This window comes from Papio anubis, chromosome 12 (assembly GCF_008728515.1).
Source record: "Papio anubis isolate 15944 chromosome 12, Panubis1.0, whole genome shotgun sequence".
NCBI classification, from domain to species: Eukaryota; Metazoa; Chordata; class Mammalia; order Primates; family Cercopithecidae; genus Papio; species Papio anubis.
Genome location: NC_044987.1, coordinates 40,384,010 through 40,405,922, shown reverse-complemented (window position 1 = coordinate 40,405,922; position 21,913 = coordinate 40,384,010). Strand labels below are relative to the sequence as shown.

Genomic DNA, 21,913 nt, shown 5'->3' with positions numbered 1-21,913 from the left:
TATAAGCCAGATCAGGCAGCCAGCTTCTGATGTCTGCTCCATACCATCACAGCCTTCCTAATTCTTAGGATGGGAAGGAACACTAAGGTTCCCTAACTCCTCCAGCTCTCAGTTCTCACTACTTCACCCTCGAAGGATGAAATGGGGGAAATTAACATTGAAACTAAAACCATTTTAGATTTTAGATTAGTAGTAATGCCCCTCTCACTGTAAACAGACCGCAAAGCGTGATAAAAAGTAACTGTGGTCAAAAATCATATGGCTTGAAATTTAAAAGATTCGTCAGTGCACTAGAACAGAAATGATGGAAATTCCAAATTGTGTAAGAACTTTATAACATTCTAGAAACAGCATCAGCATCACAATAGGGAAAAGAATGACTATTTAGTCAGCAGTTTGAAGAAATTGGATATCACTAGGGAAAAGAATGAACTTGGAGATGTACGCTAGAATAGATTCATGATGAGTCAAGGTATGAACTATTTAAAAACAGTCTGTCAAAAATAAGCTTGAAATACACAAATTAGCATAATCAAATGCTACTGATGACCGTCATATGGCAGCTTGAATGTCTGGGTCTCTGTGTTGCATGACTCCAAGGGTACTATTCATGAACAGAAATCAATGGGAGTAGAAAATGCTGTAAGATACATAGTAAAGAGAAAAGGTAAAGATTGGGGAAATTTCATATCTAAAGAAGTGTAAAGGCTTGATGGAAATATATAATGTTACTATTTGGTTTCCACTTTCAATGTAGTAAAAGATGAATAGGCATCTTGTTGCTGATGGGAAAAAACAAAGTACCTCATCACATGATAAAATGTCCACCCTTGCTACTAATTTAAAAAGGCAAATAACTCAGAAGTACCATTATCAACCAAATAGTGACAACATCCAATGATGACAAGTCTGTGAAGAAATGGGTTCCTGAGAAATTGTGTATCAGCCCAGTCTCTTTGGAGGTCAATGTAACGATCTCTTTCAAAGTGTTTATATATTTTGACCAAATCATTCCTGCTGCAGTAAGGAAACATTCTATAAATGTATGTATGTATGTATGTATGTATGTATTTGAGATGGAGTCTTGTTCTGTAGCCCAGGCTGGAGTGCAGTGGCGCAATCTTGGCTCACTGCAACCTCCATCTCCCAGGTTCAAGCAATTCTCCTGCCTCAGCCTCCTGAGTAGCTAGGACTACAGGCACATGACACCATGCCCGGCTAATTTTTTGTAGTTTTAGTAGAGATGGGGTTTTACCATGTTGGCCAAGCTCATCTTGAAGTCCTGACCTCAAGTGATCCACCAGCCTCAGCCTCCCAAAGGAAACATTTATTAACACCAAATATGTTTATAATACAACCAATTGTAAAAATATAAAGAAAAAATAAATAAACATGTATATAGCTGCTAAAAATAGCAAGTGTTGTTGACGTAAAGTAAAATCAAAATGTGGAATAGTGTTCTCTGCTGACTACTATGATATAAATCTATGTATGTACATTAAGAGACAATAGAATTCTTAATGATAAAAAGCATTAGTTCAGTTTACAGAGCTCTTGCTAGTAACCAGGAGGTCTGGTAGTTTCTTAGAAACAGAAACATACAGTCATATACTGTGATAAGAGCACAGGCATTTTCAATGTGGTAAGTGCTACCAAAATAAATATAAGAGCTAGAAATGTAGGATGTGATCAATATATAACAAGCACTATCCTAAGCACTTTACATATATCTTGAGTAATTATCCTGATAACCTTGTGTAGTTGAGGCTATTATTATTCCATTTTACAGATGAGGAAACTAAGATATGCAAGGTCAGGTTCTGTGCAGAGTCAAGTGGCTATGATAGAGATAAGCCAAAGGTCCTGTGGGAGCTCCAAGGTGGAGCAGCTGATCCAAGCTGAGAAGGATTGGAGGTGTTTCCAGAGAAGGTGACACCTCCTCTGAGTCAGGCAGGATGGGAAGGAACTGATGAACCAAGAACATTCCCAGCTAAGGAATCAGATAAGTAAAGACAAAGAAATGAGAAATAGCATAAAACCATGTATCCAAGAACTACTGCAGATTATATTGCTGCAATGTAAAGTTTCACAGAGAGAGTTGCAGATTTCAGAAGTAGGCAGGGATCAAATCTGTAGGGACTTACTTGCCATGGTGAAAGCTCTAGGCTTAATCTTACTGAATTTAGCTTTAATGGTAGAAGGAAGAAGAACAGCATTTATTGTTTATTACCATGAGACATCCTGATTTAGGTGCTTGACATGGCTTATTTCAATATATTTTCTTCTTTCTGTAAAGTTTCCTCTATTAATAAAAAATAAGGATCACAATCTATTTTAATCAGGCAAAGACTCTATGGACAACCTATCCTATTTTATATTGACACTACAAAAAAGATGCTGCCAGAATTAATGTTATAAAGAAGTACTGTTTTTAATGAGAAAGTGATGAGAATAATATTCATGCATTATTTCTACCAGATAAAAGCTTTTTAAGTATTGTATTGTTGATTTAAAAATGACAGAACCAATGAACCAGATACCAATTTATTAGAACCACAAATTATCTCAATCGTGTCCTATAATTCCATTTTTAGGAAAAAGACAAGAAAACAGTTGGTATCAGAGATATAGTAGTAGAGAAATAACTTTTAGGTCAAGAACTGAGCTCAATGAACATTCATCCTAGTCCTCATCTCTACCCTACAGAGCATACCATAAGGCCTGGTCCTAGAGTGAAACCATTCATCCTTTAGGATGGTGATTATTGGTTAAGTTCATTATGTGAGGACATTTAACAGACACCACAGAATGATTTTCTTTGTTCAAATAAGGGATTCATTTATTTACTTAAAAATATTTATTGTGTGCTTAACTCTGTACCTGGCCTTTCTAGGAGTTGAGGTTTCCTTCAGAAGAAGAAAGTCTTTGTTTTGAGACAAAGTATGGAGTTTATCAGATAGACAAGTGGAAGGAAATGCATTCCAGGCTGGGGGGTCTCCAACCCCCATGTTGAAAAGCTCCTAAGCCCCACTGTACATGGTGGATTTGGAAACATACAAAGAGTGCTTTGTGGTGGAGGATAAAGTTGAAGAGGTGTGAGGCTGGTTAGGTCCTCAGGGGCTGGATTAGGAAGGGTCATTTATGGCACAAAGAAGGCTGCAGGAGGTGGATCATCAAAAGATTTGTGTAAGAGAAAGATTACTCAAGAGCAGCATGGAGCCATGATGGAGGGGACTGGAGGAGCCATGAGACCAGTGAAGACATGGAGGCCATCTCCACACATGAGATAATGCCTGTCTTGATCAGCAGCTGTTGCAGTGAAGAAGAATGGAGCTAGAGCTGTCAAAGGAGCTAGCAATGATGAATGTGGTAGAAATTAAGGGGAGGGCATGTAAGAGGAAGCCAGGTTTCCAGCCTAGGCTCCTGGTGGTGGTACCCATTACTAAGATGGACACAGGAGGAGCAGGTTTGGAACTGAGATACTAATTTAGGTAACATGAACCCCAATGTCACTCTTTGATAACCCCACTGCTAGTGTTACTTATGCCAGTCTTTGGTGGTGGAACAACTCAAGTCAGACCAATCCTTGATGCAATATGAAGGAGTCACATCTCAAGGCCCCACTTTCCAATTTTTTCTAACAAGTAAAAATGGTGCCCATTCACTTTTTTCTTTTTTAATTACACAACTTATACATGACTATATGCTTGTTGGAAAAATTCAATATAATTTACCCTTGCTTGGTTTATTAAATTAGCAATTCTCAAACTTTTGAACTCAGGACCTCCTTATACTCTTAAAAATTACTGGAGACCCCAAATAACTTCAGTTTATATACAGCTTTTGATATTTATCACTTTAGAAGTTAAAATTGAGAAGTTTAAAAAATACTTATTAATTCATTTTAAAAGAAGAATAATGTTAACATAAAACCCATTAAATGTTAACATAACATTTTTATTTTATTTTTATTTTTTCCTTTTTTTTAATTATACTTTAAGTTCTGGGGTACATGTGCAGAACGTGCAGTTGTGTTACGTAGGTATACATGTGCCATGGTGGTTTGCTGCACCCATCAACCGATCACCTACGTTAGGTATTTCTCCTAATGTTATCCCTCCCCTAGCCCCCCACCCCCTGACAGGCCCCAGTGTGTGATGTTTCCCTCCCTATGTCCATGTGTTCTCATTGTTCAGCTCCCACTTGTGAGTGAGAACATACGGTGTTGGGTTTTCTGTTCCTGTGATAGTTTGCTGAGAATGATGGTTTCCAACTTCATCCATGTTCCTGCAAAGGACATGAACTCATCCTTTTTTTTGGCTGCATAGTATTCCATGGTGTATATGTGCCACATTTTCTTTATCCAGTCTGTCATTGATGGGCATTTGAGTTGGTTCCAAGTCTTTGCTATTCTGAACAGTGCTGCAATAAACATACGTGTGCATGTGTCTTTACAGTAGAATGACTTATAATCCTTTGAGTATATACCCAGTAATGGGATTGCTGGATCAAATGGTATTTCTGGTTCTAGATCCTTGAGAAATCATCACACTGTATTCCACAATGGTTGAACTAATTTACACTCCCACCAACAGTGTAAAATCATTCCTATTTCTCCACATCCTCTCCAGCATCTCTTTCCTGACTTTTTAATGATCGCCATTCTAACTGGTGTGAGATGGTATCTCATTGTAGTTTTGATTTGAATTTCTCTAATGACCAGGGATGATGAGCTTTTCCCATGTGTTTGTTGGCCACATAAATGTCTTCTTTTGCGAAGTGTCAGTTCATATCCTTGCAAATTTGTTTAAGTTCTTTGCAGATTCTGGATATTAGCCCTTTGTCGGATGGATAGATTGCAAAAATTTTCTCCCATTCTGTAGGTTGCCTGTTCACTCTGATGGTAGTTTCTTTTGTTGTCCAGAAGCTCTTTAGTTTAATTAGATCCCATTTGTCAATTTTGGCTTTTGTTGTCATTGCTTTTGGTGTTTTAGACATGAAGTCTTTGCCCATGCCTGTGTCCTGAATGGTATTGCCCAGGTTTTCTTCTAGGATTTTATGGTCCTAGGTCTTAGGTTTAAATCTTTGATCCATCTTGAGTTAATTTTGTATAAGGTGTTAGGAAGGGGTCCAGTTTCAGTTTTCTGCATATGGCTAGCCAGTTTTCCCAACACCATTTATTAAATAGGGAATCATTTCCCCTTTGCTTGTTTTTGTCAGGTCTGTCAAAGATCAGATGGTTGTAGATGTGTGGTGTTATTTCTGAGGCCTCTGTTCTGTTCCATCGGTCTATATCTCTGTTTTGGTACCAGTACCATGCTGGTTTCGTTACTGTAGCCTTGTAGTATAGATTGAAGTCAGGTAGCGTGATGCCTCCAGCTTTGTTCTTCTTGCCCAGGATTGTCTTGGATATGCGGGATCTTTTTTGGTTCCACATGAAGTTTAAAGTAGTTTTTCCCAATTCTGTGAAGAAAGTCAGTGGTAGCTTGATAGGGATAACATTGATTTTATAAATTACTTTGGGCAGTATGGCCATTTTCACGATATTGATTCTTCCTATCCATGAGCATGGAATGTTCTTCCATTTGTTTGTGTCCTCTCTTATTTCCTTGAGCAGTGGTTTGTAGTTCTCCTTGAAGAGGTCCTTCACATCCCTTGTAAGCTGTATTCCTAGGTGTTTTATTCTCTTAGTAGCAATTGTGAATGGGAGTTCACTCATGATTTGCCTCTCTGTTTTCTGTTACTGGTATATAGGTATGCTTGTGATTTTTGCACATTGATTTTGTATTCTGAGATTTTGCTGGAGTTGCTTATCAGCTTAAGGAGATTTTGGCTGAGACGACTGGGATTTTCTGAATATAAAATCATGTCTTCTTCAAACAGAGACAATTTGACTTCCTCACTTCCTATTTGAATACTCTATTTCTTTCTCTTGCTTGATTGCCCTGGCCAGAACTTCCAATACTATGTTGAATAGGAGTGGTGAGAGAGGTCATCCTTGTCTTGTGGTGGTTTTCAAAGGGAATGCTTCCAGCTTTTGCCCATTCAGTATGATATTGGCTATGGGTTTGTCATAAATAGCTCTTATTATTTTGAGATACATTCCATCGATACCTAGTTTATTGAGAGTTTTTAGCATGAAGGGGTGTTGAATTTTGTCAAAGGCCTTTTCTGCATCTATTGAGATAATCACGTGGTTTTTGTTGGTTCTGTTTATGTGATGGATTATGTTTATTGATTTGCATATGTTGAACCAGCCTTGCACCCCAGGTATAAAGCTGACTTGATCGTGGTGGATAAGCTTTTTGATGTGCTGCTGGATTCGGTTTGCCAATATTTTATTGAGGATTTTCACATCAATGTTCATCACGGATATTGGTCTGAAATTTTCTTTTTTTGTTGTGTCTCTGACAGGCTTTGGTATCAGGATGATGCTGGCCTCATAAATGAGTTAGGGAGGAGTCCCTCTTTTCTTATTGTTTGGAATAGTTTCAGAAGGAATGGTACCAGCTCCTCTTTGGACCTCTAGTAGAATTCGGCTGTGAATCCGTCTGGTCCTGGACTTTTTTGGTTGGTAGGCTATTAATTACTGCCTCAATTTCAGAACTTTTTATTTGTTTATTCAGGGATTCAACTCCTTCCTGATTAAAACTTGGGAGGGTGTATGTGTCCAGGAATTTATCCATTTCTTCCAGATTTTCTAGTTTATTTGTGTAGAGGTGTTTATTGTATTCTCTGATGGTAGTTTGTATTTCTGAGGGATCAGTGGTGATATCCCCTATATGATTTTTTATTGTGTCTATTTGATTCTTCTTTCTTTTCTTCTTTAGTAGTCTGGATAGCAGTCTATCTATTTTGTTGATCTTTTCAAAAAACCAGCTCCTGGATTCATTTAGTTTTTGAAGGGCTTCTTGTGTCTCTATCTCCTTCAGTTCCTCTCTGATCTTAATAATTTCTTGTCTTCTACTAGATTTTGAATTTGTTTGCTGTTCCTTCTCTAGTTCTTTTAATGTTAGGGTGCCAATTTTAGATCTTTCCTTCTTGCTCTTGTGGGCATTTAGTGCTATAAATTTCCCTCTACACGCTGCTTTAAATGTGTCCCAGAGATTCTAGTATGTTGTGTCTTCCTTCTCATTGGTTTCAAAGAACATCTTTATTTCTGCCTTCATTTTGTTATTTACCCAGTAGTCATTCAGGAGCAGGTTGCTCAGTTTCCATGTAGTTGTATGGTTTTGAGTGAGTTTCTTAATCCTGAGTTCTACTTTGATTGCATTGTGGTCTGAGAGACTGTTTGTTATGATTTCCGTTCTTTTGCATATACTGAGGAGTGTTTTACTTCCAATTATGTGGGCAATTTTAGAATAAGTGCAATGAGGTGCTGAGAAGAATGTATATTCTGTTGATTTGGAGTGGAGAGTTCTGTAGACGTGTTTTAGGTCAGCTTGGTCCAGAGCTGAATTCAAGTCCTGAATATCCTTGTTAATTTTCTGTCTTGTTGACCTGTCTAATATTGACAGGGGGGTGTTAAAGTCTCCCTCTATTATTGTGTGGGAGTCTAAATCTCTTTGTAGGTCTCTAAGAACTTGCTTTATGAATCTAGGTGCTCTTGTATTGGGTGTATATATTTAGGATAGTTAGCTCTTCCTACTGCATTGATCCCTTTACCATTATGTAATGTCCTTCTTTGTCTCTTTTGATCTTTGTTGGTTTAAAGTCTGTTTTATCAGAGATTACAATTTCAACTCCTGCTTTTTTTTGCTTTCCATTTGCTTGGTAGATCTTCCTCCATCCCTTTATTTTGAGCCTAGGTGTGTCTTTGCATGTGAGATGGGTCTCCTGAATATAGCACACTGATGGGTCTTGACTCTTTATCCAATTTGTCAGTCTATATCTTTTAATTGGGCATTTAGCCCGTTTACATTTAAGGTTAATATTATTATGTATGTGTGAATTTGATCCTGTCATTATGGTGCTAGCTGGTTGTTTTGCCCATTAGTTAATGCAGTTTCTTCATAGTGTTGATGTTTTTTACAATTTGATATGTTTTTGCAATGGCTGGTACCAGTTGTTCCTTTCCATGTTTAGTGCTTCCTCCAGGAGCTCTTGTAAGGCAGGCCTGGTGGTGACAAAATCTCTCAGCATTTGCTTGTCTGTAAAGGATTTTATTTCTCCTTTGTTTATGCAGCTTAGTTTGGCTGGATATGAAATTCTGGGTTGAAAATTCTTTTCTTTAAGAATGTTGGATATTGGCCCCCACTCTCTTCTGGCTTGTAGGGTTTCTGCAGAGAGATCTGCTGTTAGTCTGATGGGCTTCCTTTTGTGGGTAACACGACCTTTCTCTCTGGCTACCCTTAACAATTTTCCTTCATTTCAACCTTGGTGAATCTGACAATTATGTGTCTTGGGATTGCTCTTCTCGAGGAGTATTTTTGTGGTGTTCTGTGTTTCCTGAATTTGAGTGTTGACTTGTCTTGCTAGGTTGGGGAAGTTCTCCTGAATAATATCCTGAACAGTGTTTTCCAACTTGGTTCCATTCTCCTCATCACTTTCAGGTACACCAATCAAATGTAGGTTTGGTGTTTTCACATAGTCCCATATTTCTTCGAGGCTTTGTTCGTTCCTTTTTATTCTTTTTTCTCTAATCTTGTCTTCTCGCTTTATTTCATTAAGTTGATCTTCAATCACTGATATCCTTCTTCTGCTTGATCAACTTGGCTATTGATACTTGTGTATGCTTCATGAAGTTCTCATGCTGTGTTTTTAAGCTCCATCAGGTCATTTATGTTCTTCTCTACACTGCTTATTCTAGTTAGCAATTCATCTAACCTTTTTTCAAGGTTCTTAGCTTCCTTGCATTGGGTTAGAACATGCTCCTTTAGCTTGGAGGAGTTTGTTATTACCCACCTGTTGAAGCCTACTTCTGTCAATTCATCAAACTCATTCTCCACCCAGTTTTGTTCCCTTGATGGTGAGGAATTGTGATCCTTTGGAAGAGAAGAGGTGTTCTGGTATTTGGAATTTTCAGCTTTTTTTGGTGCTGGTTTCTCCCCAACTTTGTGGATTTATCTACCTTTGGTCTTTGATGTTGGTGACCTTTGGATGGGGTCTTTGAGTGGACATGCTATTCCTTTCTGTTTGTCAGTTTTCCTTCTGAAAGTCAGGCCCCTCTGCTGCTGGTCTGCTGGAGGTCCACTCCCGACCCCGTTTGCCTGGGCTGCAGAACAGCAAAGATTACTGCCTGTTCCTTCTTCTGGAAGCTTCGTCCCAGAGGGGCACCTGTCAGATGCCAGCCAGAGCTCTTCTGTATGAGGTGTCCGTCTGCCCCTACTGGGAGGTGTCTCCCAGTCAGGATACACGGGGTTCAGGGTCCCACTTGAGGAGGCAGTCTGACCCTTAACAGAGTTCAAACGCTGTGCTGGGAGGTCTGCTGTTTTCTTCAGAGCCGTCAGGCAGGGACGTTTAATTCTGCTGAAGCTGCATAGCCATAGCCACCCCTTTCACCAGGTGCTCTGTCCCAGGGAGATGGGGGTTTTATTTATAAGTCCCTGACAGGGCTGCCGCCTTTTTTTCAGAGATGCCCTGCCCAGAGAAGAGAAATCTGGCAGTCTGGCCACAGGAGCCTTGCTGAGCTGCAGTGGCCTCCGCCCAGGTCAAACTTCCCCGTGACTTTGTTTACACTGTGAGCGTAAAACCTTCTACTCAAGCCTCAGCAATGGTGGACACCCCTCCCCTCACCAAGCTCAAGTGTCCCTGGTCGATCTCAGACTGCTACTGTGCTGGCAGTGAGAATTTCAAGCTAGTGGATCTTAGTTTGCTGGCCTCTGTGGGGGTGGGACCTGCTAAGCCAGACCACTTGGCTCCCTGGCTTCAGCACCCCTTTCCAAGGCAGTGAAGAGTTCTCTCTCACTGGCGTTCCAGGCACCACTAGGGTATGGAAAAAAAGAACTCCTGCAGCTAGCTCAGTGTCTGCCCAAATGGCTGCCCAGTTTTGTGCTTGAAACCCAGGGCCCTGGTGGAGCAGGCACCATAGGGAATCTCCTGGTTTGTGGATTGTGAAGACCGTGGGACCAGTGCAGTATTTGTGCCGGAGTTCCTTAGGCTCAGTCCCTCATGGATTCCCTTGGGTAGGGGAGAAAATTCCCCAGCCCCCTGTGCTTCCCAGGTGAGGTGACACCCCACCCTGCTTAGGCTCGCCCTCCATAGGCTGCACCCACTGTCCAACCAGTCCCAGTGAGATGAACCAGGTACGTAAGTTGGAAATGCAGAAATCACCTGCCTTCTGCATCGATCTTGCTGGTTGCTGCAGACTGGAGCTATTCCTATTCGGCCATCTTGCCAGCAATCTCCAACTAACATTTTTTAAATTAAAATTTTCCAAAAAACATTTAGCGAGAAGAGTGGCACAGTTAAACAATGGTGCAAACCTGTCCAAAGGTTTGCCTCTGTCTTCAGCTTCTTGTGATGTCACGTGTCATGTGCCTCTGGAAAACTTCAATGTACATTTGTGAGAGAATGAGAGTAACAAAATAAGCAAATCATAGCTTTGTATCATTATGAAACTTTTTCTGTGGGGGACAGGGTCTTGCTTTTTTGGCCAGGCTGGAATGTGGTGTGACTTTGACTCACTGCAGCCTCAACTTCCTGGGCTCAAGCAATCCTCCCATCTCAGCCTACAGAGTAGCTGGGACTACAGGCCACCATGCTTGGCTAGTGTTTTTTTTTTCTTTTTCTTTTTCTTTTTTTTTTTGTATTTTTTTTGTGGAGACGGCGTCTCGCTATGTTTCCCAGGCTGGTCTTGAGCTCCTGAGCTCAAGAGATCCTCCTGTCTCAGCCTTGCAAAGTGTTGAGATTATAGGTGTGAACCTCTGTGTTGGGTCATGAAACAGTTCTGACCTAACATGTCCCGTGAAAGGATCTTGAGGACCTCAGGACCCCTGGACTGTATTTTGAGAATCATTAAACCATTTCATTAGGGGAGTGCTGTGGTCAGACTTCAGTAATTGGATTTCCATGGGATGCAGGGCAGCCTCAAGTGAGACAGCCAAGTCTGGCCACCTGGTTCCTCACGAAATGTAGTTCTGCCTTGGAGCAGCTTTGTGGTGAGCAAGTCAGGAAGCTCTCTGGACCTCAGTGACATCATCTGGGAGATGAAGTGGTCAGACTAGAACATCTCCAAGTTCTCTTCCTGCTCTAAAATTCTATGCATTTATGAGCCTACTTGTGGTACATGCCTAGCACATATTTTTTGAATGAATGTATGAATAAATAAAGAATACATAATGTTGTTGAAAAGGCTTTTGCATTTAATGGAAAACTGGACTAGAATGCAGAGGTCAACAACTCACATACCTGCAGGCTGGGTGCCCTGAACAAACACAGCAGACTGTTGTGAGACTGTGGACTGATGGGGTCTGCGATGAACTGAAGGGATCATAGCCTTATTAAGGAAATCAAATTTAGATTTTTTTTTTTTATTAGATACTGCTTTAGACCAACAAAACAGGCTAGAGTTGGCCTGTGGGCTGTAAATTGGAACTTCTGAACTAGGTGGTTGCTTAGGTTCCCTCTGACTTGTAGCAGAGTCTTACTGGTATCTCTTCCTGAAAGACCAGGTGCCTCATGCTCCCTCTGTTCCTCCTTCCAGTCTTCACCTATTCATGGGAAAGCACCTAATAAACTCATCCATTGAAGGCAGCTGCAACCAATGAGACCAATGCCATGAGATACTTGCATTTTTACAGGGTTAGTCTTAAGCCAAAATTAGGACGCTATGACAGTGGAATTCGGGCATCAGGGATCAGGCCAGAGCAAGGAGCCTTGGCCATGCTCCAAAATCCATACTACATGTGTACATGCCCAAACCTGGGAGCTGAAGCCCTACCTATAAAGCTCTTCTCTGTAGCATGGCTGTGTGCTTTGATCATCAGAAGCATTGCTTCTGGGATTCTATGCCCCAGGGAAGTCTCACCTAAGCAGCTCCCACCTGGAGCCAGAGACCTCATTTCTAACAGGAATTCACCTCCTGCAGCTACCCACACCCAGAAATTTGCTACAGTTAATCAGCATCATTGATGCCATATAACAAGATTTCCCAAAGAGCTCTGCTTCTCAGGGTGGGATTTTAAAAAAAGTGCTGGTGAACAGCCTGGTACCTTCCCAGAAAACAGGTTGGGAGTCTGTAAACTCCTTCCTGGGTGCCCTGTCAGCTCATCTGCATTCTGCCAGCCTCGGTCACTGAGGTATACTAAGCACAGCCCTATTGAGCCATTAGTAAAAGAACCATAGAAGGGTGGGAGAAAGAAGAGGGGCTCTTTCATCTTCAAAGAAGGGATGATCTAGAGTTTGGATTGACCTTCAACCAACCAGTCCTAGAGAGCGCCCTGATTTGCCAAACGCCTCCACACAGACATCACACTGAAACCTACAGGTCTCAAACAAGAGAACTCACTTTGTCTTTAAGACTTTTTCTCTGGTCACTAAAGATGAGCAGAAATGGAGATGTCTCCACTAGTACAAATGAATGTGAGTACAACCAAGGTCAATACAAAACAAGCTTCAAGGATCAGGGAGGACCCACCTATTTTAAGAGTATTGGATACACACACAAAATTCTAGGTTCAACAAAAGAATTCTGAGAGTTCTAATGCAATGGAATTTGACCTGTACTGATCACCCACATGTGCCTTCTTTGTTTCTGATAGGAGGTCTCAGGAGCAGTTTTTTGTTTGTTTTGTTTTGTTTTGTTTTGTTCTGAAATAGGGGTCTCCAACTCTTGGCCTCAAGTGATCCTCCTGTCTCAGCATCCTATAGTGCTGGGATGACAGGCATGAGCCACCACTCCTGGTCATCTCGAAAACTTTTGGTGACTGGATTTAGGAGAAGTTATGACCATATATCATGTACCCAAGTAACAACACAGCTGGTTGTAAGGTTTGAGCATGGAGGGTGGCAGGGCATATTTAGGGTATGAGGGGGATCATGAAGGGGATCCCTGTTCTATGGAGGAGTGAATGAATGCCTGACCCTTTAGTCATAGAAAGAGGCAGTTGTGAGTCTCTAGGATCTTTCCTGCCCGTTGCTCTGGTTTCTCTCTTTGAATGAGAAACACAGAGCGCCACCCTAAAGGGTCCAGAAGTGTCACCCATGAAATGCTATGGGAAAACCCTATGTCTCGATCACAGTGGCCAGATTGTGCCCACATCTCCTGTTTCTCCCCCAACAAAATCCCCAGACACTGGAGCCAAGAGAAGAGCTAGATGCCTGAACCCAGTATTGTCCTTAGACCTGGGCAATAGGGCCCCTGTGCCAAGCCACAGCCCTCAGAGGATCTTTTGTTTAAAGTGCTGCCCTGAAAGATGGTTTCCTTCTGAGCTCTGGGACTGTCTGGGCTCCTCTGGGCAGGTTATCCTGAGACCAGACAGCAACCTTCTAATGCCTTTGAAGATCTCCAGTAGCATTTTCCCCCTTTGGGGTGCTCTCTAACCCTCTAGCTTGTGCATGGGGAGGTGGTCATCCAGATGCCCTAGGAGCTCTAGGACTTGTGTTATTGGGTTGTTCAAGGGCCCTCTAGGCAGCTCCAGTTCCAGGAGGGTGGCCTTGTTGGCAGACTATTACAACTGGCAGACATGATATTTCTTTTGTAAGACTGGGCTACCAGAACTGTGCTCAGGTTGCTTATATTCACCTCCCACTCCTAGAGGTGGCTCTTCCAAGATCAAGGATCCTATAGTGCTGGGATGACAGGCATGTCATCCCAGATCAAGATCCACAGAACAAAGAGCACTGGGGGCTTGAATCACCTCCTGGGCTGGGAAGGGAGGGGAAGACAGAGGAGCCTGAGGAGAGAGTGGAGGGAAGCCAGTGTCCTTTGTTCTTCTTTTCACTGTATCCATGATTGAAGGCTGGCTTTTCTGAGTCTCTAACACCAGAGTTTGCCTCAGGCTTGTGGGAGGCGAGGCATCATCAGGTACTTTCCAAGTGGAGGAAAAAAATGAATGCCTGAGAGTGGATGTTCCCACTGGGCAGGGACGTGTGGCTTCTTAACTTTTCTCAGAGAACTCAACCAAGTGTCTTTCAGGACCACCCTGAGTTGTCCTGTGTGTTTTTTTTTTTTTTTTTTTTGAGACGGAGTCTCTCTCTGTCGCCCAGGCTGGAGTGGCTGGATCTCAGCTCACTGCAAGCTCCGCCTCCCGGGTTGACGCCATTCTCCTGCCTCAGCCTCCCAGGTAGCTGGGACTACAGGCGCCCGACACCTCGCCAGGCTAGTTTTTTGTATTTTTTAGTAGAGACGGGGTTTCACCGTGTTAGCCAGGATGGTCTCGATCTCCTGACCCCGTGATCCGCCCGTCTCAGCCTCCCAAAGTGATGGGATTACAGGCTTGAGCCACTGCACCTGGCCAGAGTTGTCCTGTTTTTTGTCGTTGCTGTTGATGATGACGGGTGAGGTTTCTAGGGATGGGACTTCTATACGCTCTATTTCACCTTGTAAAATATAAGCATGCTTCAGAACAGGCTGCTGGGCCACCTCCCCAGACACCTCCTGGGTGCGGTCTTGAGGTTCTCCCCGCACCATTCACCTTGGGTTTAACTTGAACTTTGCTGCACTCATCACAATATGTAATTAATCTAGAAAACTTATTTGTGGTTTACAATTTATGTTCTTCACTAGATTATGAACTCTTCAAGGACAGGGACTGTCTGTCTCATTCCCAGTTGACTAGAATGGTGTTTGGCACAAGGCAGATGCTTGGTAAATATTCTCAAACAATTGAATACATTATTTTATCACAGCACTTTTATTTGTTGGGGTGTTTGCCCATATGCAGTCTCTCTATGCTATGCCTTTACAATTCTTAGGTCCTGGTTATGTTGGAGGAAACCTCTTGTATGATGCTCATGTTTCCCTCCTTGAAAGGGCCTCCCGAGCTGGCATTGGCTTTCCGGTTAGCCCAGTTCCACTAATGCCCACCGAGTGTGGAGCTCTGGTGTGTAGGCTTTGGAGTCAGAAAGACCTGGGTTTGAATCCTGGCCTGGCCATTTTCCAGCTGTGTGACTTCAGGCAAGTTATTAACCTTTCCAAACCTTAGTTTCCTCATCTGTAAAACAAGGACAATAACATCTACCTCATAGGGTATTCTGGTTGCAGAATGAAAGTGATACTATGTGTAAAACAGCATGCCAGTTGACATACTGTAAATGCTACAGTTGTTAATATTATTTCCTCAGGGCCTGCTGAGCACCTGGTTCTATAATAACCACTACACAAAGAAGAACAAGATAATCCCCTGATCCAGATAAGAAATGGCTTAAGCACCAGACCTGGGTGTGATGGTGAGGCAGCCTGGCCCTCAGACCTCAAATCTTGGAGCAGAGGTTCTTGGTAAGAGCAAGAGTTTAAAAACTGGGGATCCAGGGTACAGGCAGCGGAGGCTGGAACAGCCCCTGAGCTGCAGATTCTTTTAATAAATTCTTGAGACAGATGTAGTGGGAGGGTGGTATGGAGACCTGGTCAGATGCTATTCTCAAGGGGTTCAGGATCTTTTAAAGCAGACTAACATGTAAGCAAACAATAACATAAACAGGGATAGGCGTGTGGGCAGAGTACAGAGGAAGCACAGAGAAGGGAGTGATTGATTGCCAGGGGCTGGGAGGAGGGTGTGGTAGGTGTGGCAGGAACCAAGGAAGGCTTCAGAGAGGAAAAGCCCAGGATGATTTGGGAAGATGAGAAGGAATTTAGTGGGGGTGGAGACTGGGGAGCACGTGAGGCAGGGGTGGAGGGTCGGGACACAAAATGGAGGAATGAAACAAAATGGTATGTTTGGGTGTTTTAAGTGGACTGTCTGGGTGGATGGGCTAAGCTGGAGGGGCATTTTGGAATCCTCCTCCAGTAAACCAGTCCTTCAATATCCCTGGCCCATATTTCTTTGCAGAGCATGGGTCCCACTCTGCAGCATGAAGCAGGTGACCATGGTCTCTAGGCCCCCCACCAATCCCCATTTTCCTCGTCTGGACGGGTTCTGTAGGGATGCTGGTTTTAGAGTCTTACAGACCTCCACTATTTGCCAGTTGTGGGGCATTGAGAAAATAATCCGAATTTTCTAAATCTCAGCTTCCTCATTTGTAAAATAGGGGTAAAACTTGTGCACACCCTGAAAGGGCTGTTGTAATAAGAAAATGAAATAAAGATCTAGTGCAGAGACTGCTACATAACATAGAGCCAGTGTACATTTGCAAGCATCTTATATTCATTTGTTCATTCAGTCATTCATTTGCACATGCCTTAGTTCGCCATTTCTCCAGTGCCTATGATGTGTCAGATCTTGGGGACACAGGGGTGAACAAGACCCAGCCCCCGTCCATGAGAAGCCTGTGTTGAGTGTGTAGGGGAGAGTAGATGAAGAGGTGGTCACTGTACTGTGTGATGGGCTATGGCAAAGGCATGCACAGCACTGGTGGGAGCTCAGAGGAAGGGCACAACCATGATGATGACTAAATGTTGAGGAGTGACCCCAGTTCCCAGAAGTCAAATCAGGACCAGCTCTAAAAGTTAAGTCAAGACCATTAGTCCTTACCCTAAAGGCCAGAGAAAACCATTGAAAACTCTCAAGCAGTGGAGAGACCTGGTCCTGTCTGCAATCAGTAAGGTCACTCTAGCACCAGTCAGTGCAGTAGAGAAGCCACAGGGCTCCAGGTGGGGAATAATGAGGTACCATCAAGGGACTAGGGGCCCCAACGAGGTTTGAGAGCCATGATTTACTGTAGCAGGGCAGGGAGAGTGCAGGGCTGATGGAAGCTTGCAGTCACAGTTTGGGATATCAGAAGTCTTTTAAGGAGAATTCAACATATCTCTCAAAAAAGCAAAAAGTCTGAAGAATGGGAGAATCAATTTTGTCTCTTCCATTTTACTTATTTTAGAAAATGACACTTCAGCTAAGGCTAAGTAGAATATTATTCATTTGAATTGGCTTCTCCCAGGTCTAGCTAAGATAAATTTTTACTTATATAGCCTGTATATAAATAAATTGGGGAAATGACACCCTGTCTAATAAATGGTGCAGGGAAAACTGGTAAGCCACATGTAGAATAATGAAACTGGATCTTCATGTCTCACCTTCTATAAAAATCAACTCAAGATGGATCAAAGACTTAAATCTAAGACCTGAAACCATAAAAATTCTAGAAGGTAACACTGGAAAAACTCTTCTAGACATTGGCTTAGACAAGTAATTCATGAATAAGATCCCAAAAGCAACAAAACCAAAAATAAACAAATGGACCTAATGAAACTAAAAAACTTCTGCACACACACAAAAATAATCAGCAGAATAAACAGACAACCCACAGAATGGGAGAAAATATTTTCAATTTATGCATCTGACAAAGGACTGATATCTAGAATCTACAAGGAACTCAAACAAATCAGCAAGGTAAAACCAAATAATCCTATCAAAAAGTGGGCAAAGGACATGAATAGATAATTCTCAAAAGAAGATATACAGACAGCCCACAAACATATGAAAAAGTGCTCTACCTCACTAATTACCGGAGAAATGCAAATTGAAAGCACAATGAGATACCACCTTATTCCTGCAAGAATGGCCATAATTAAAAAGTTAAAAAAAAAAAAAAAAAGATGCTGGTGTGAATGTGGTAAAAGAACATTTATTCACTGATGATGAGAATGTAAATTAGTACAGCCTCTATGGAAAACAGAAAGGAAATTCCTTAAGGAACTAAAAGTAGAGCTACTATTTGATCCACAATCCCACTACTGGGTATCTACCCAGAGGAAAACAAATCATTACATGAAAAAGACACAGGCATATGCATATTTATAGCAGCACAATTCACAATTGCAAAGATATGGAACCAATCTAAGTGTGCATCAACTGAGTGGATAAAGAAAGTGTGCTGTAGATACACCATGGAATACTACTCAGCCATATAAAGGAATGAAATAATGTCTTTTGCAGCAACTTGGATGGAGCTGGAGGCCATTATTCTAAGTGAAGTAACTCAGGAATGGAAAACCAAATACAGTGTGTTCTCACTTATAAGTGGGAGCTAGGCTATGAGGATGCAAAAATATAAGAATGATATAATGGACTTAGGGAATTGGGGCCAGAATGTTGGGAGGGAGGTGAGGAATAAAAGACTACATATTCAGTGCAGTGTGCACTGCTTGGATGATGGCTGCAGTAAAATATCAGAAATTACCACTAAAAACTTACCCATGTAACCAAAAAACACCTGTACCCCCAAACCTATTGAAATAAAAATAGAAGTTAATTTAAAAATATAGCCTACACAGGCCCACCTTGTCCTATTGCCCTTCGTGTCATTGCACTTCACAGATATTGCGCCTTTTGCAAATTGAAGGTTTGTGGTAACCCTGAGTCGAGCGTGAGCTGACAGAAGTTTGCAGTCAGAGTTTGGGATCTCTCAAAATGTATTTCTCAGTCTATTTGTGCCGTATTTCCAACAGCATGTGCTTACTTCATATCTCTGTGTCACATTTTGTTAACTCTCATAATATTTTAAACTTTTCATTACCATTATATCTGTTATGTTGATCTGTGATCAGTGATCTTTGATGTTACCATTGTAATTGTTTGGGGGCACCACAAGCCATGCTCATATACAACAGCAAACTTAATTGATAAAATGTGTGTGAGATGACTGCTCCACTGTTGGGAACAGGCCCCCAAATTTGGCTATAAACTGGCCCCAAAACTGGCCATAAGCAAAATCTCTGCAGCACTGTGACATATTCTGATGGCCATGATGCCCATGCTGGAAGGTTGTGGGTTTACTGGAATGAGGGCAAGGAACACTTGGCCTACCCAGGGCGAAAAACCGCTTAAAGGCATTCTTAAACCATAAATAATAGCATGAGCAATCTGTGCCGTAAGGACATGCTCCTGCTGCAGATAACTAGCCAGACCCATCCCTTTACTTTGGCCCATTCCTTTATTTCCCATAAGGAACACTTTTAGTTAATCCATAATCTATAGAAACAATGTTTATCACTAGCTTGCTGTCCATAAATATGTGGGTAAATCTCTGTTCAAGGGTCTCAGCTCTGAAGGCGGTGAGACCCTGATTTCCCACTCCATACTCTATATTTCTGAGAGTGTGTCTTTAATTTCTCTAGCACCACTGAGTTAGGTTCTCCATGACAGAGCTGGTCTTGGCACTCCATTGGCTGCCATTCTCCTGTTACTCTCTCTCCTCAGTCCTCTCTATTCCCTGAGACACAACAATGTCAAAATTAGGCCAATTTAATAACTCTACAAAGGCCTCTATGTGTTCAAGTGAAAGAGTCACACATCTCTTACTTTAAATCAAAAGCTAGAAATGATTAAGCACAGTGAGAAAGTCATGGTAAAAGTTGAGACAGGCTGAAAGCTAGGCCTCTTGTGCCCAACAGTTAGCAAAGTTGCAAATGCAAGAAACATTCTTGAAAGAAATTTAAAATGTTACTTCAGTGAACACATGCATGCTAAGAAAGCCTTATTGATGATATGGAGAAAGTTTTAGCGATCTGGGTAGAAGACCAAATCAGTCACAATATTCCTTTAAACCAAAGCCCAATTCAGAGTGAGGCCCTAACTCTTTTCAATTCTTTGAAGGCTGAGAGAGATGAAGAAGTAGCAGAAGAAAAGTCTGAAGCTATGAGAGGTTGATTCATGAGGGTTAAGGAAAGAAGCCATCTCCATAACACAGAAGTGAAGATGAGGCAGCGAGTGCTGATGGAGAATCTGCAGCAAGTTTTCTGGAGGGTCTAGCTAAGATAACTGATGAAGGTGGCTAAACTATAGAATACATTTTCTTTCTTTTTTTTTTTCTTTCTTTTCTTTTCTTTTTTTTTTTTGAGATAGGATCTCACTCTACTTCCCAGGCTGGGTGCAGTGGTAGGATCTTGGCTTACTGCAATCTCAGCCTCCTGGGTTCAAGTGATTCTCCCAGCTCAGCGTCTGGAGTAGCTGAGATTACAGGCGTGTGCCACCACGTTTCGCGAATTTTTGTATTTTTTGGTACAGATGGGTTTCACCATGTTGGCTAGGCTGGTCTCGAACTCCTGACTTCAAGTGATCTGCCCACCTTGGCTTCCCAGAGTGCTGGGATTACAGGCATGAGCCACCACACTAGGCCAATAAATTTTCAATGTAGACCAAACATCCTTATAGTAGAAGAAGAGGACAAGTCGATGCCTGGTTTTAAAGCTTCAAAGGATAGGCTCACTCTTGTTTTTATTTGTTTTTACAAGATGGGGTCTCACCATCTTGCCCAGGCTGGTCTCAAACTCCCGCACTCACCTCAGCCTCCCAAGGTGCTGGGATTACAGGCATGAGCCACTGTGCCTGGCCCAAGGATAGGCTAACTCTCCTAGTAGGTGCTAATGCAGCTGGTGACTTTAAGTTGAAGCCAGTGCTCATTTACCATTCCAAATATCCCAGGACTCTTAAGAATTATGTACAGTCTACTCTGTCTATGCTCCCTAGATGGAATAATAATGCCTGGACAGCAGTACATTTGTTTGCAGCATAGTTTACTGAATATTTTAAGCCCAGGGCTGAGACTTACTGCTAAGAAAAAAAAAATTCTTTCAAAATATTGCTGCTCATTAACAATGACCCAAGAGCTCTGATGGAAATGTATAATGAAATGAATGTTGTTTTCATGTCTGCTAACACAACGTCCATTCGGTTTCTCATAGATCAAGGAGTAATTTTGAATTTCAAGTCTTATTATTTAAGAAATACCTTTCTTAAGGCTATAGGTGCCACAGATAATAATTCCTCTGATGAATCTGGGCAAAGTAAATTGAAAACTTTCCGGAAAGAATTCACCATTCTAAATGCTATTAAAAAATTTGTGATTCATGAGAGAAGGTCAAAATATCAACATTAACAGGAGTTTGGAAGAAGTTGATTCAAACCCTCATGGATGACTTTGTGAGGTTCAAGACTTCAGTGGAGGAAGTACCTGCAGATGTGGTAGAAATAGCAAGTGAACTACAATTAGAAGTGGAGCCTGAATATGTGACTGACTTGCTGCAATCTCATAATAAAATTTACATGAATAAGGTGTTGCTTCTTATAGATGAACAAAGCTAGTGGTTTCTTGAAATGGAATCTACTGGTGAAGATGCTGTGAATATTGTAGAAATGACGACAAAGGATTCAGCATATTACATAAACTTAGCTGATAAAGCAGGAGCAGGGCTGGGAAAATTTATTCCGATTTTGAAAGAAGTTCTTTTGTTGGTAAAATACCGTTAAACAGCATCATGCGTTACAGAATAATCTTTCATGAAAGAAAATCAATTGATGTGTCAAACTTTATTGTTCTTATTTTAAGAAATTGCCACAGCCACCTCAACCTTCAGTGACCACCGTCCTGATCAGTCAGCAGCCATCCACATTGAGGCAAGACCCTCCACAGCAAAAAGATTGACTCACTGAAGACTCAGATGATTGTTAGCATTTTTAAACAGTAAGGTGTTTTTAAATTAAGGTATGTACATTTTTTAGACATAATGCAATTGCACACTTACTAGACTATAATATTGTGTAAACATAACTTTTTTTTTTTTTTTTTTTTTTTTTTTTTTAGATAGGGTCTCACTCTGTCACCCAGGCTGGAGTGCAGTGGTGTGATCTTGGCATACTACAGCCTTGACCTCCTGGGCTCAAATGATCCCCCCACCTCAGTCCCCTGAGTAGCTGGGACTATAGGTGCACCCCACCATGCTTGGCTAATTTTTTTGTATTTTTTATGGTGACAAGGTTTTGCCGTGTTGCCCAGGCTGGTCTCAAACTTCTGGCCTCAAGTGATCCTCTCACCTTGGCCTCCCAAAGTGCTGGGATTACAGGTGTGAGCCACTGTACGTGGCCTAAGCATAAGTTTT

General features: G+C 41.8%; 1 long non-coding RNA gene across 1 annotated transcript; it reads left to right on the top strand.

Moving 5' to 3' along the window:
* Window positions 1-404: 404 nt before the first annotated feature.
* Window positions 405-21,593, top strand: LOC116269700. Its single transcript, XR_004177404.1, has 3 exons — window positions 405-472; window positions 15,226-15,379; window positions 21,364-21,593. It is a non-coding gene; the product is annotated as an uncharacterized LOC116269700 (long non-coding RNA).
* The last annotated feature ends 320 nt before the right edge of the window (window positions 21,594-21,913 follow it).